Genomic DNA, 16762 nt, shown 5'->3' on the forward strand with positions numbered 1-16762 from the left:
ACTACGGAGTGATAATAACAAAGACGTGAATCAGGCAATAAATCCAATTTCCTTGACAGCGGTAAGGTTCGGTGTGCATTAAAGTACAGACGGAGTGGACCAATTGAGAACTACTGCAGCTGCTCCAAGTTAAACCCCAAACTAATCGGAATAAGTATTTATAGCGGACTACACCACCTATTCTATTCCGCATAGAATTCTATTCCGAACCGATTGAGGCGTATATATATATGATACTTTTCTTTTCCGATTGAGCTGTTCTTCCACATCTATGCAAATCAGATGTGTCCGCATGTAAACGCGGAGTTACATGCACACTCACTGACGGCCGCGTCGCCGTGTCGCAGACGTCAGTGAGTGCGCCGCCGCCCCGCCCCGCCGCCGCCCCGCCCCCCGCACCACACATTGGTCCTTGGTCTGTGGGAAACACTGCATGCTGTGAATTAGTTTGTAGACGAGTTAACGTTCAGTAAGTTCAGTCATTCAAAGTTGTGAAAACCGGGGTGTTTTGACCTTCTGTCTCATAAGTTTTATAGTCTGTTAAACCATACGATAAGTTTACCAGAACATCATTTTCATTCTTAATTAATGTTATTTCTAAATCAATATAGCCCATCACTTAAAAATAAAAGATATCAGCCTGCTTATGCCTCCTGCCCCCCAATATAATTGAATCAAGAGTGGTTTCTTCCTTATGAAAGTAACACCAAGAACTCGACAGTCCTAAAGGTTTGTTATGCATAATATGTCTATGTGGTCTCAATATTAGAAGTGACAGTTGATGGATTTTTATTGTTTACTTATGAATACATATAACAATTCTAGAATGCAGAGATAAATCCAACGTTTGTGTATATGGGAGGGTTTAAAAGTTGAAATACTTAAAAAGTATTGATTGTGTAAACGTTTTGAGTTATTGTAGTATTGATAGCAAGGATGAGAGGAATGATCAAAATTGAAATGTGTTAAAGAATGTAGGATCATTTATGCTTTGTGTATGAATGTGTCAAACCATAAATCACAGATGGAAAAGAAGCATAACCTACTATTTTAATTGAATGTGTACAAATTTTAGAAAAATGTTTAACCCTGATCCACAAACTCACAATAACGTTTTTCCAATCATTCAGCCACCAACATCCCCCTGTCCTTCACCTACAGCCTACAGTCAGGCCTTCACAAAGAATATGGATCATTCATCTTTTCCACAGGGGTTGTTTACTGTTGTGAAGAGGAAATTACAAATGCTTCTCTATGTGCGCGCTTGTGTGCGTGCGTGCGTGTGTACTGGCCACTATCATTCTCACCTTGAACAGGCTAGGAAAATGTCTTTGCTGTGTGTGTGAGTTCCTCTGTACGTGTGTGTGTGTTGTGTGTTGTGTGTTGTGTGTTGTGTGTGTGTGTGTGTGTGTGTGTGTGTGTGTGTGTGTGTGTGTGTATGCATCTGTGTAAGTGAGGGTGTGTGTGCGTGCGTATGTGTGCATGTGTATATGTGTATATGTGTGTGCATACCTGCATGGGTGTGTGTGTGTGCGTGTGCGTGTGCGTGTGTGTGTGTGTGTGTGTGTGTGTGTGTGTGTGTGCGTGTGTGTGTGTGTGTATGTTTGTGAGTGTGTGAAAGTGTGTGTGTGTCTGTTTGCATGCATATCTGTGCGTGTGGTTAAGGGTGCGCCTGCGTTCATCCGGATGAATGTAGTAAGGTCCTCTGTGTATGTGTGTGTGTGTTTGCTCCCATGCAAACAAAAAAACAAAAAGTCATAGCGCTCTTCTTTGTGTACGTGCCTTGGAGCCTGAAATGGAACATGCTACTTTATTTTCAATAGTGTTTGGAGTTCAACAAATGATCCAGTTCCTATACGTTATCCAGACTTATGAGCATACGTTTAGAATGATGCACACAGTCGGTGAACCAAGGGCAACCTGCTTCTATTCCCAGCAGGGAATATTTTTCTGAACTTATCAACCATGTGTATTTCACTGGTAATCTTCTATTTACTGCTTATTGTTTTCCCACCTATTAGTGGACATTGATTATTTGAAACTCAGTATTTATGCAGGACCCTATTGTACACTTGATATACCCTGATGTGATGGAGGCAGGCTGCTGAAATATATGCAGAGATCGGTTTTGTGAACAAGACCAAGACACCAGCCGTTATTTGCAGACTAAAGAATGAAAGCAAGCCATCTTGGATCCAGCTGTCTATATATACTATAATGAATACCATACAATAAAAACCAACGCTGTGTGGCAGGGAATGTCGTTTTTTCGCAAATTAATAACTACTGAATAATACTAATTCATTCAAAAGAATGATAAACTGGAGAAAATGGTTTGACACTCATTAGTGTTTTCTATAGCCTGTTGTCTGTTCCAGGATTCTTCCGTTTGCACGATGTGTCTCACTACGCATGCAGCACATGTAACATCACACGTACCATGCCATGCAGGATGCATGCATGTGCTTTTGCGTAGTTTTGATCCGAATAGTTCACACACAGTCGCGCCAATGCAACCATTCTGCGAACCGTTCTCAATCCATATCTCTTGGCAACCTGTCCTAACACCCAATGCACACTAGAGAGTGATACATCAACCAACGAGGTGTTCAGTTGGCTGCGGCCCACCACGGAGAGGAAAAAAACAGTAAAAAAACACTCAAAACACTGACTCGATAAGCATGTAAGCGACCGGGCTCTGCGACCAATTGGCTGGGCCGCGTTACTGCTGTTGACGTGTGGCTGTGTTGCCTATGTGCTGATCCATATTCACATCACATACAGAGGTCAAATGCCCAGGTAAAATGTATGCATGGGTAGCATGCATGCGTGTGCAACATGCATGTGTCACATGCACACGTCATATGCCACAAGTCAGATGCACACTTTACATGCACTTAACATGCGTGTGTAATATCCAAGGGGTCATGCTTGTCCAGCAATGCGCGGGGTTTATAATGAGCTACTGTGAGGAACCAGAGGAGCCAGCTGTGTGTATTTGGATATATATACACGGAACACCAAGATTGAACCCTGCCTATCTCGCCTGGCTCTGAGCATGATAATCTGTTTCTTCCTATCCAGAAGTATATCCCACAGGGTGCCATCAAAAGTGCCTCAATCCAAATATTCACATTGCCCTCCAGAATAAGCACTTAAAAGAAGGTAAGCACAGGTCTGTGTCAGATTAAAAAGGCAATTCAAAGGCTACAATGTGGGGGATAGAGATTGTTTTAGCTCTAGCATATTTAATGCATTCCTATCGAAAAGATAGGAATGCATACAGCTGCAATGTAAGGAAATGTGTAATTCAGTTATTTCAAACGTTGCAGCAACGGCCTTCAGATTTACTGTATAGAAGCCGTATATAGTTGCACAACGTAACTGGTTCACAGGGACAAACGCTAATGAAAGTTCATGGTCTTTTCCTAAACTATACATAGTTCATAAATATTGGATGGATCTACGCCAGGCTTTCGAGTCGACATGAAGATCCTGGCATAAACAAGCTTGGCTTAAGGGTATTTAAGGATGAATCACATTGGCTCGGAAATAACAGAAAACGAATAAGCCTATGTATTTAGGTGCATTCACAGTCGAACCAACTCGACAGGATTAATACAGTCTCGCACGGTGCTGAGAAACAGATCACAGAGAAAAGTATTAACTCTTATCTGATAGGATTATGAGCAATGTTTTGATCACTATGTATTCAATGAATCTTCTGTTGCATGGTAAATAATTAAGGCGTGCAGTGTCGTCTTAATTTGGTATTTATTAGATTAACTTTATGCCAGGAAATTCTGAGTACTCTGATTCCGTTGATTACAGGGCCGGAGCAAAGACAGAGGTGCGTCATTGATAAATTCCAAGTGAGAAGTATCCATGTAAACACGCTTTTATGGAGAAGAAGCCACAAGGTCGCATATTTTCAATGTTCCCATTCATCCCATTCAAGGATTAAGTGGTGACGTCAACAATGTGCTCCAATTTCCCCATGCAGTTTTGTTATTCCTCAGATGCCATTGCAGGATGAGCATGTCGACCTACCATGGACCAGCAAATAAACCAAGAACCCAGACTCCAAACATTCAGTATTCTTAGAATGTCTCGCCATACTCTGGATGCAATACATGCAATTAATAGGAACCTCCCAAATCCTGAGTGCAGGTGAGGTTTGGATCATTAGCGCTGCACAGATTATAATTTCAATGTTTTTAAGTAATGTTGTAGTTAATTTGACCGACGGCGCTATCTGTGATTGATCGATACGCCGCGACCGTTTCTGCCCAGCCCTTCCCATGGACGTGATGGATGCAATAAGACTGAACATAGAATCCCTTGGAGAGGAGAGCAGCATTGACGCCAATGCTCCAGTTGGACAGGAACATGCAGAGGAAACACGCTCGAGCACTGGTAGATGTTCCACATAGGACAGGCCGGACACAAAGGGAGCCGGAAACCAGTGAACCGAAGCGCACCTGGATTTTGTTTCCAGCTCGACAGTTCTTCGGTTCGGTAGAAAAGCGTTTTCATTTCAGTTTAGGCAGTGATGTGAGGCATTGTGGCAGCCGATATGAAGCTCATCGGGAGACTGTGGTACTTTAAATTCAGCCAGTGGAGATAAAAAGAGCTTGGGAATCAACTTTATTGCCTGCATGCACCGGTAATCACAGTAAGGTATGAAAAGCGTGATTGATCTGTCAATGTTCTACGTTTTTCCGCTTTTCTCCCTTTCGCTGTGTGCAGCGCTAATTTCATCATCGTCGGAAAATATTAAGTTTGTTGCTCACACGCACCTCTTCCTAAACTCAAGTACTCTGAGCGCACCTCGCACAATACCCTTCCTTAATGTGTTTATCTTTGCTGAATGCAACTACTAATATAATTGTTCCTCCTAATACATCAAGATACCAAATACTAATCATCCCCTACTTACTTTATAAAACTTGATAATTTTTTAAATATATTAGAATCCGTTTTGCTTCAGCAAATGAACACATGCTTTGGTTACACGATACAAATAGAACTACTACAACTTATACTATTACCACTATTATCACATACAAATCATCATATTTTTCATACATATTCATACTACAACTTGATAAAATAATCTGATCAAATGTGTATTGCATTGACAGGGAGACCGTCACAAGGACAGACCGACAGACAAACAAATATAATAGAGACATAGCTGGATAGGGAAACAGGCACACAGGCAGGAAGACAAAAAAGAGAGATAAAAGTGACAGTCAGACAACTAAGTCACAGTCAGACAGACAGATTATTAGAGGCAGACAGACAGACAGACAGACACACACACACACACACACACACACACACACACACACACACACACACACACACACACACACACACACACACACACACACACACACACACACACACACACACACACACACACACGCACGCTGTCATAATGACATACAAGGGTTGGACAGACAGATAAGCAAGGGACAAACAAACAAAAGATACACACACAGAGACCATCAGAAAGACAGGAAGATAGACAGGCATACAGTTAGACACAGATAGTACAGACAGACAAGAGTCAAACGGCGATAGGGGTATCACATACAGAGAAGGCAGTGTGAGCAGTGGGTCTCCTGGGAGCATGTAATTGATTCGATTAAGTGCTTATTAATAGGAGCGCTGCTGTGGCCAGATCCCCGGAGACCTACATGTCCCAGTGACGGCCCATCCGTCACAGATCTGCCCTCAGCCCAGTGCGGCTGCGTCTGAAGGCAGGGGTTGTGCCCCGCTGTCGACGGTCAACAGGTGAAGCGCTGGTTCTGTTTATTTCCGGTCCGCCGAGCGCGGCGACGTGAAGGAACGCTGTCTACGAACGGTGAACCCAATAGGCAACAAACAAACCAGTGCTAGCGGTTAAGGCTTTTCTGCGTGCCACCGCTGCAGAACGGCCGTGAGAGTGCTTATGGCGCGGCGTGTGAGGGGAATGCATCATTCTGACAAGAGAGAAAATGAGCAACAACCGAAAAAAATGCGAAAACTAAACACAACCTGAGGAAAGCCTTCCCACCTCCGCTATGAGTTATAACAGATAGGATCACTGCCTGCTATGAAGACTCGGAGGGAGGGAGGCAAGCAGGGAGGGAAGGGGGGAGGGAGGGGGAAAGGAGCCACAGAGAGAGAGAGGGACTCAGAGAGAGAGAAAGAGATACAGAGAGAAAGGGAGGGAGAGGCAAGTGGTTGGCAAATAGAGGAAGGGAGGAATGGGAGATAAGAATATAGAGAGAGTTAGGAGCAAGAAGAGTGGGAGTAAAGTGGGGAGTGAGAGAGGGCGATAGAGGGGGAGAGGTTTGAGAGAGGGAGGCAGGAGGAGAGGAATAGAATGAGGGAAACAGGAGAGAGAGAGAGAGAGAGAGAGAGAGAGAAGGAGAGAGGTAGGGCAACAGGGGATGTGTGTGTGTGTGTGTGTGTGTGTGTGTGTGTGTGTGTGTGTGTGTGTGTGTGTGTGTGTGTGTGCGTGCCTGCATTCAAAACGTGTCTTTTGAGATGATTTGTAGCTGCAGGGCAAGGTGTACAGCCTGGCCATTGTAATGGTGGAAAAAAACAACATAATGAATGTTCTTCTGCTCCTGGAAGGGCCGACACATAGACCATGCCTCTCTGAAGCACAAAAGGTAAATAGATGCGTTCTGCAGCTACCAAGTCCTGCGATGTTCAGTGCCCTCGTCTAGGTGAAACTGCATCATTTTAAAGACTTTCTCATGCGGTGCCCCGTGAAGGATGTTGCGTCGAACAACGCTATTCATTCAACTTTAAAAACGCCTGCAACATTTAAAGATTGAGCCGAAAGAAATCTCCTGAATGTCCCTTTTAATTCCTCGGGGGACTGTGTCAAGACTTCTTCTTAAGCCTGCTGCCCAAAGCACACACTGGCAGAGTCAGACGGAAGAGGAATACTGTTTTGGATCACCCGAATCCAAAATAGACCCCATTTCGATTGGAAGTGAGCGAGAATATACAGGCACGTCACGTTCCGGCTCAGCTGGCCTCGCTCCGTTAAAACTATGTGATCATCTTGTGAGGTTGTGGCGCTCTGCACATATGAGGAGAAACTCGCTTTGGCCGTAGGCCCACAGTGTTTCTGAGCTATGTGACTGTGATGTCTGGAGATTTCCGTAGAAGTTGGGCTGTGAAGCTGCTGTGCGTACCAGGGTCAAACCATCCAACATCTTCACAGCACACCCAGTCGGCACTGCTGGCACATGTCACAGAGGGGCAGCGAATTCTGGTGGGTATTTTCAATGACGTATCTCCACTGCAGTTGTATTTGTTACGATTTGAAATATGTCATGATAAACATGCATACTCTCTGTAGCTAGGTATGAGAATATGACTTGGCATAGGGTGGGAGTATTGTCTTCTTTGGATGACAAATCCATAGACACAAAGTTGTGCAAGTGCATTGTGTATGCATGTGCAAATGCACATGTGCGTACGACGTGTACGTGTGTGTGATTTTGTGTATGGAGGACAAAATGGAAAATTATGAATTTGAAGCCTTTGAAGATAGAAGTTGTGCAATCACTATACCAATTATATCATAACTACAGAACATATCAACATATCATAACCAAATCAATTATATAATCAATATAGATGTTCATCACTATACAAGATATATAATTAACAAATAAGTTGTATCAGTAACATAGAAGTAATATCATCACTGCAGAAGTTATGTCATAACTTTCGAAACTATATATTTAGACGCTTCAGGGTTCCAATTAATTACAGAAATAGAACCTTGAATAGGTAAAAAAAATCTTTCATCCTTCTATATCCTTAACCGAGGACCTAAGGAGGATGTAAAATAATGGCAGATGTTGCGGTGCACTTTATGTCTGTTACTGATAATTATATGTATTTTCATGTGTGTATCATCCCGATAGAAGCGACATTAATACTATAAAAGGGATATCATCACTACAGAAGTGATATCATCACTACAGAGGTTATATCATCCCTAGATCTATGCATTGCGCATTGCACAAGAAGCGCGCGTGTGTACTCCTGAAAGATGTTGGAGCTCATTTGAAAACAAGAGTGCTCAGAGTAGGCAAGGAGAAGAAATAAACTCAACAAAACCAATTTTCCAGTTAATGGCAGTGGCTCGCAATGCCTCCCAAGGGTGCATTCGGTGTGCTAACTGCTTTGGAGACGCGGGGTGACCCAGCACCACACTCTGACCCTATGCTTGATTATGAGCCAAACGGGTCTCGGAGGAGGTCACCCTTGCACACTGCTCAACTCCACCAATCAAAGCCTTACAATGGAACTGGACCAATCACAGCCTCGACATTAGTTGGAGCAATCACAGCCTCAGAATCTCGATGGAGAAATCACAGCCTCACAATGTAGCTGGACCAATTACAGCCTCACAATTTAGCTGGAACAATACCCAGGCACACTCTGCATTGCTCCCCCCCAAAAAGCCAACAATTTAGCTGGAACCAGATTTAGGCACACAATGTAGCTGTACCAATTGCAGTCCTGCAATGAAGCTGGATATCTGTATCGCAATACTGGCGTGTGTGTGTGTGTGTGTGTGTGTGTGTGTGTGTGTGTGTGTGTGTGTGTGTGTGTGTGTGTGTGTGTGTGTGTGTGTGTGTGTGTGTGTGTGTGTGTGTGTGTGTGTGTGCGTGTTCATGTGTGTGATGAGAGATAGTGATAGAGAAATATGCAGAGCGAGATAACAATGTTGTAGCATTTAAAATGTTTGATGTTTTAAAGAGTTGACTAATCTGAGTATGTAAGTTTGCAGCAAAGAAAAATAAACATTGTGCATTGCAACGTGCAAGCACCGACCAAAGACTAACTTCAAAATATTTAAAAAGTGATGTGAGGTTATTCGTGGTAAAACGTCTGCTAGTCCCACAGTGAAGGGCAGGTAGAATCCCACGTTCCAGAGTTTGGAGCCTTGAGACTAATAACATGAATTCAATACTGTTTCTGAGCGGGTCCTCCATAGCTAACGCTACCTCAGACATAAAATATGAGACCTAAATCTGCGGCCCGTCATCCGCGTTAGCGGGATGCTTTTCCAGCCCAGTGGTCTGAAGGCCGGACGCTCTGGCATTGGGGTTCTGCTCTTGCGCTGAGCTAGACCCACACGTCGTTGCACTCTTATGGCAGCTCGCCCAAGGCCGCCTGCGGGTTAGGGCGCCTGCGCACACGGGGATGGAACCTGGGACACGTCCGTTAGGGTTTGGACGCCATTGCCCCTGGACTGTCCAGTTTAATGCGTTCTGATTTCCAAAAAAACCCTGTGTGGCCTCACTTTAAGGTCGTTTGAATAAAATTATTTGAAGACTGATTTTAACAGAATGTATGAATTAAACACACAGTAGCATACTCGTATGAAACACGAAAACTTAATTAATCCATCCAAAAAAATTATGTGCGTTGATCACAACCAAGCAAAATGAATGCTTGGTATCCCAGATGCCAGGAGGAGCATGGTCTCCAAAGACGTGTTTTTAATTTACTCAAGACATGTTTTCTATTGGAAGACATGGTTGCAAGGGTTATTTCTGGCCTTTGAATGGAATAAAAAATCGGCCAAAATCGATAAGACATTTATTAGGGTCTAGAAACATGATAGTCTAGAAACATGATGCGTGCGTGCGTGCGTGCGTTCTCTCTCTCTCTCTCTCTCTCTCTCTCTCTCTCTCTCTCTCTCTCTCTCTCTCTCTCTCTCTCTCTCTCTCTCTCTCTCTCTCTCTCTCTCTCTCTCTCTCTCTCTCTCTCTCTCTCCTCATTGATTGATGTCATTAACGGCAACAGCTTTCAAATATGTTACGTAATAAAACTACAGCACAAATCTCCACGTCTCTCTTTGTCTTTTATTAATATTAGTATCAGGATTAGAATTAGTGCTAGGAGTAGTATCAGTATTAGTATTCTTATTTCTGTAGGCATTAGCATTTGGTATTAGCGTTACTAGCAGTACTATTAATATCATTATGCTGTGCCCATGTTTTCCTATTTGTCTCTAACCATCACTCTCTGAAGATTGCATAGATCCCAGCTCTAAGGAATGTAATTGATTTCAATCATGTTGTGCTACAGACATTAATGATTGGGTACCGGCTGCCAGCACAGCTGGGCAAAGCTGTCCCTCATTCCAATCTGCAGATCCAAATGAGAGAGAGAGAGAGAGAGAGAGAGAGAGAGAGAGAGAGAGAGAGAGAGAGAGAGAGGGGGGGGGGGCAAGGGTAGGGGGAAGAGCTAAAAAGAGTGAGGGAAAGAGGGAAAAAGAGAGCGAGAGACATAGAGCCAAAGTAATGGATTGGCAAGCAAAGTGGTTAGCCTTCAGCTGGGAAGGGAACCCATACACTGGCCAGTAATTGCCTTGAACTGAAGTGCCTTTGAGCAAAGTATCCAGTCCCTGCTACCTTCATCAGCAGCGCGCTTCACTAGAATTGGTGCTTTGACGCACCACTTGAGAATCTATTTGTTTGACACAGTATTGATTGATGCAGGGCTGAATATAGCAGGAAAGGAACAGAGGACTGGAGACCTAAAATTGGGGAGGAGCAGGCAGACAAATAAGAAACTTAGGAAAATATGTCCAATTGCCAAACATTAAAGAGAACAAACAGCATTTTGTAACTTCAAGTTTAAATGTTCAGCCGACCCTAAATCTTTGGAAACTAATGCCGCTTACACTTAAAGAGAATCATCTAAGACAGCTAATTAGCAATTAATGTTGACCAAAACAACATAGAGACAATAAATAATGACACATTTATTTTACAGTACCAGGACGCTTCACCTGGAAAACAGTATAATATACCTTATTTTAGCAGAAGGTACAGTTGCATTAATTAATGAACATGGATATTCCTCATAAATAGATGTTTGCAACATAGCTAGTATACATCTTAATCCAAACAACACTAATGTGACCTTGGTCTATCGGTAAAAATGCATAATTCTGTTATTGACACGAACAGCTGTACCAAAAAAATATCTTTACCACTGAGGAAAACCTTCTTGACACCAAAGTATTGTTTTTAGATTTGATGGGAAGATATACGATGAGCATTTAACAAGCAGTTTAGTGAGACAACACATTTTCATATATTTTATAGTCGCTGTCAGAGCAAACATCAAAGGATCATAGAAACACTAGCCAAAAGGTCTAAACTGGGAGCCTATACACACGTCTCGGCTCCAGCGATGATACAAATGCAAATAAGATAACACATTGCAGACGGGGAGAGGAAGGGGTCACCTCTGGTGCAAGGAGAATGTATGCAAAGCCTGATACAATAACTAGTCATGAAGTAAATAAAGTCTGAATCTTTTGTGACAACATTGTTAGGTTACATTTTTCAAGAACACTGTAATTAGGCACTTACATCATTTCATCCCTCTATTTTTAGTTGCTGACTCACAGTAGATTATAAAATGTGCCTTTCCACTGAAACAACGGATGAGATAAACAGTTGGATGTCGCGGCAGGGAAGTCACAGAGGGCCAGAACAATTCAGTGAACCCTCAAACAGAGTCATGTGAGTTTTGGAACAGCAGCGTTATACCCACAATGATGACAAGCTCAACATTTGTCCAATTTCATGTTTCATTTTGCTAATGAATAAATGAAAACCTCAATAAGCATTAACTAGCAATTAACTTAAAGTGAATGCACAGTTGACTAATGGTTACGTAATCATTAACTAATGGTGTTCTAAGATATACATTTAGGGTTAGGGTAAGGGTAAACCTGAACCTGTTAAATACTGTTGTATGTATATCACAGTTATTTGTTTACAACCCATACAACCCAAAGATGGGTTGTAAACATCACCATTCCAGAGGCTTACGACTCTGGAATGGTGACTCTTTTTGTTGTGACATCAATATGGCATAAGTTAGTTAGTAGTTAGACGTATCTGCATTATCAACAGATGAGAGGAAAGCATCAAGAAGTTAGAACTCAAAATACAGGGGAGAACAGAGTAGTACAAAGTGGCCGTTGTATGCGAGCGACGTCAGCCACACGTCAGCAGCAACACGCCCACCAAACGCAAGCGAAAGCATGCAGAGGTGGTGACCTAATCAGACATGCAGAGTTTTATTAAAGGAGATATGACTGAGGCCGGTGGGGAAGGAGCAGGTTGTGATGCGTGCGGGTGGGATTTACATGGCCGGGCCGCGCACACTGCACAACACCTGTGCCTGAGGGCCCCCCGTGCCCAGGAGATGTAGGCGTGATACCCGAGAGGCGGCACTCACACATTTTGGCTGATCAGGATGGATTCATCGTCGGCAATGTGCCAAACAGAGTGGGTCAGAGGTGGTCCTCACAGCACATCTTATAATTGCCGAATCCAGTCGAGGAACATACTTTTCCATGCTAAATGTTGTTTCTAAATAAGAGCAAAACTGACAGTTTCACGTCAGGCCAGACAGGACAGCAAACAATTAAAAAAATATATATGTCATTGTAATTCTGATGGCCATAACTGCATGTTTAACCAAATAAGGCAAAATTAAACGTACAGTATATGAATATTCCCTGGGCAGCATGCTTACAAAACCCTCCATGCAAAGCTCATAGAGCAGCTCTGTATTGCATTATGTGCATCAGAAGACCAACTCCCTTGGACCAGAAGCTTCCGTTCCGTTCAGATTCACACACACAACAAGCGAAACCTTGGGTCCCGAGTATTCTTGTCGCCATGGTCTCTTGGTTCTTTATATTTTTTTATCTCCTCCGTCAGACTGCAGCCCTACCAGATGATAAAGGCCCTCTCTGTGTGACCATGCCCAAGGAACCCGTCCACTGTATTCAATGGACTGAGCCAGGGCAATTAGTCTGCTTATTTCCCGTGAAATGAAGCTTCCCAAGGCCAAGAGTGGATTTGGGGTGACAGGGGGGGATTCCAGCGTGGACCCCGGCCGACCTGGACCCTCCTTGAACCCTGCGTAATGCACTTGGGCAGGCTGTGAGGGGGCATAAATTTCCCGCCCCCGCACACCATGTCACATGAGCAGATAGCGGACTGCTGCAGCATTTAACTATATATTAGAGAAGAGGCGAGTGTTTAATTATCCACGGCGGCACACAATACATATACACCATTTTGAAAAGGGGTGATGTATAAAAGAATAGCAATGTAATTTTGCTACAACGAGATTAATAACCTTATCCACAATAAAAATGTTCGACAAATATGAATACTATTCCTACCACTGCTAATATTACTATATTATTGCTATTACTATTACGACTATGACTCTACACTAATAAGCTTCTATTAATCATAATACAAATGAAAACAAATCACAATAGCATCAAATCGATAATAACAATCCTAAACTATGGCCGACATAATCATTAAATGACTATTTTGAAAAATCAGCCGATGCTGCAGGCAGACTGGAGTGTGGCTGTGAATGCTAATGGCGCGCATGAGTGACGTGGATACTTTTAAAAACAGAAACTCCACTGTTATTTAGCTCTGTGACCTGAAGTGCTCAAGGTGGGCCCACTGACACCTGTCTACTTATTCAAACCCACCTCTTGCATAACCACACAGTGTTATCCACCAGGCTCCCGAACAAGGGGAAGCATGCCTCTATCAACACGCAGGGTCTCTTCGGTCCCGTGGTGGCTGTGAGTCGCCGCTGGCGCGCTTTAGTGCAGGACAGACAGATTGCGAACACGCTAACATATGTAGCGGCTAATACAGTTAGAGCCTGATCCTCCATTCCAGGTCTGCCCTACCTAATGCCATTAGGGTCGATTCCATAGTCTGCTCCTACTATCAATGTCAATTTAGTTAGGGGGTCCTTAAACCACCAGCCCTTGAAGGGATCAGGGAGGAGAGAGAGAGAGAGAGAGAGAGAGAGAGAGAGAGAGAGAGAGAGAGAGAGAGAGAGAGAGAGAGAGAGAGAGAGAGAGAGAGAGAGAGAGAGAGAGAGAGAGAGAGAGAGAGGAGAAGAGGAGAGAGAGATGAGAGAGAGAGAGAGAGAGCGAGCTTGGGGGGGTGGATGGTTGAATGGGTGGGTTAGTGGTGGGGTGGAATTGATGCTAATGCAATAGAACTGCCAGATCTGAAAGCTTTTTATTTCATTAATATGTTGCTTGCTTAATTCTATCACATATCCATATATAACTTAGCCCCGAACCAAATTAAATCCTCATTTGTACCATCGGCTCAATCGGTGGCGGTGTGAGGCGTGCTGCTAGCGAGCACGCTCCCCTCCGAGGGATCATCCCTCCTTTCCTCCTATCTCCCTGTGCGATTGGACCACCAACGCCACCACAACCACCGCCACCGCCACCACCACCAACACAACCACCAACACCACCACTAACACAACCACCAACACCACCACCACCGCCGCCACTACCACAACCACCACCACCACCGCCACCACCACCACAACCACCGCCATCACCACCACCGCTGCTCGCCCAGCAAGCCTTTCTAACAGCACATAATGCCGCATCGTTGTGAACATAAACAAAACACGTCATAGGCACGCAAGTAAACACATATGCCCGCACACACGGATCGTATGGTCACTCAGAAGCAAGAGGTAATGCGTTGTTTGTTCAATAAGCATTGTATCAGTCAACGAGGAATCGAGGAGGATAGATGATGAGATGAGATGGACTTAACTAATACCAGATGTGGGAAAGTGAAATTTTGATCTCTGAACAATTTAAGGCCTGGTTATGATTTGGACTGGTGATGAGATTGTAAGTTCTCAAGCGACCGCATGGTTAATAAAGATGTGGGATTTCTATCCCCATTACATTTAGCAGTAAGAGACAGAGGGTAATAAAAACCCATCAATTCCCCAACCACTTTTACTCCTCAACATGCCGTTTCGTCCTCAGGTCTACCCCAAACCCCATGCCGTTCGTGCAGATGTCTGGAGGGTTGTGGGGGTATCCCATGTCCTCTCAAAGCATCAGAGCCCACAGTATGGCGAGAGCCTCCTCCAAATGAGCTCAGGGCATTGCTAGTCCCAGGCCTGGGTCTCCGTGGAGCACAACCTGGCAGACAGAGGCGCAGGGAGTGCAAATGAAGCAGCTTTATTAGGGGAACGGGCGGGCGGTCATTAGCACTGCTTCCCTCTCAGACATGGCATTTCTTACGTGGGCTGCAAATTTGAGGTACCATAGGGAAACACTATTTAGTTTTAATTTATTCATCTCAACTTGAATGCTACAACATCCCTTTCATTTTGGTTTGATTTATTTTGCATGAGTAAATAGAAGAACAAAAAATCCGAAAGAGAGAACTCCAGATAGCAATAAAACATATCTTATCATGTTAAAATGGCTTAGTGTGGAGTAGGATTTCAGGAGGAAATGGAAGCGTTTTTTCGTCCAAAATTAAACGCAGATAAAAGTGGCAGGTAGTGTTCAATTGAAAGACAAACCAGTTATACGAGGATGGAAGAAGACGGGCCAATAAAACGGGGGGGAGACTAACGTTTGAGATGAAGATAAATGGCCTCATCCCTCCCTCATCTCGTTGGCATTAACAAAAAGGCACGGCGGCGATAGCTCGGCGGATCCATGCGTCAACACACCGGATGCCGCTGTATTTTATTTGCACGATTACAGTGAAAAAAAGCAAAGGGAGTAGCACATTAATGAAAATGCTGTTGAATTATTAACTTCATTTGGCTGGCACCGAGCGTGAGTTATCGGAATGCAGGACGGCACAGTGGACTACCTGCAGCCAAGACAAAATGATTTCTATCTTCGGCAAATGAGTCATTAAATCAGCGAGGGGGTGTTGAAGAGGGTCTCCCAGGAGGGGGGAGGGGGGAAGCGAGGTGACCGGGTCGTGACCCAGCCACGAGGTCATGACAAATGGGACACTATAGACGGAGAGGGCGGACGAGTTGTCACTTCAAGAGGATATTATTGATAATTCAATACATATATCGTTTTCGGGATCCTCTTTCGGGATTTCATCGATGCTGATCGCAATTAGGGTTGAGTCGGTTGGTTTTATTTCCATGCTATTTCCATTAATCAATATAAGTGTAATTTATTAGTATGTAAGGAGTTTTGACATTGAAGATCGGATGGAATGATAGAAGAAATATAGAATGCATCTGGGTGTCGATCCATAAATCCTCCAGACCTCCTCAGAGACCCATTCAGTGGATGCCCTAGCAGGGCTAAAATAGACTCACGGCCTCCCTCTCTCATCACTGTGGTCAATCGAGGGGCTCTGTGCCTCCCAGGGCTGGGGTGCAGTGGGGTGCAGCGGGAGGGGTGTCTCTGGATGGCTGAGAAAGCGCAGCGGTGGCCAAAGTGAGTGGTTTGCTGGAGTGCGGTGGATGGCGGCGGGCCGCGCGGCGCGTTAGGTGTTGACAGATGGGAGGGAGGGCGCGGGGGCGCCGCGGGGAGCCAGTGATTTATGGGCGAGTGCGAGGCATTTAACAGGGAGTAAGTGCTGACTGTGGAGAGAGAGGGGGCATGGTGGGAGGACAAGCACGGCGAGCCCGGGAGAAGGGACAAAGCAGAGGACAAGACAACAGCCCAAACAGTTGAGGAGAAGGGGACCGGCCTCGCGCTAAGGACACTGATTACATAATAAGGATCCTGATGACCTCCGGCCAAACAAAATAAAACAACCATCATTCTGCATGGCAGGCTTGGCAGAGATGAGAACGCCTGAGAACCACTGATCATGGCCCCCGGCAGCATCAGAGAGAGAAAAGCCCC

This window comes from Gadus macrocephalus, chromosome 3 (genome assembly GCF_031168955.1).
Source record: "Gadus macrocephalus chromosome 3, ASM3116895v1".
Lineage (NCBI taxonomy): Eukaryota > Metazoa > Chordata > Actinopteri > Gadiformes > Gadidae > Gadus > Gadus macrocephalus.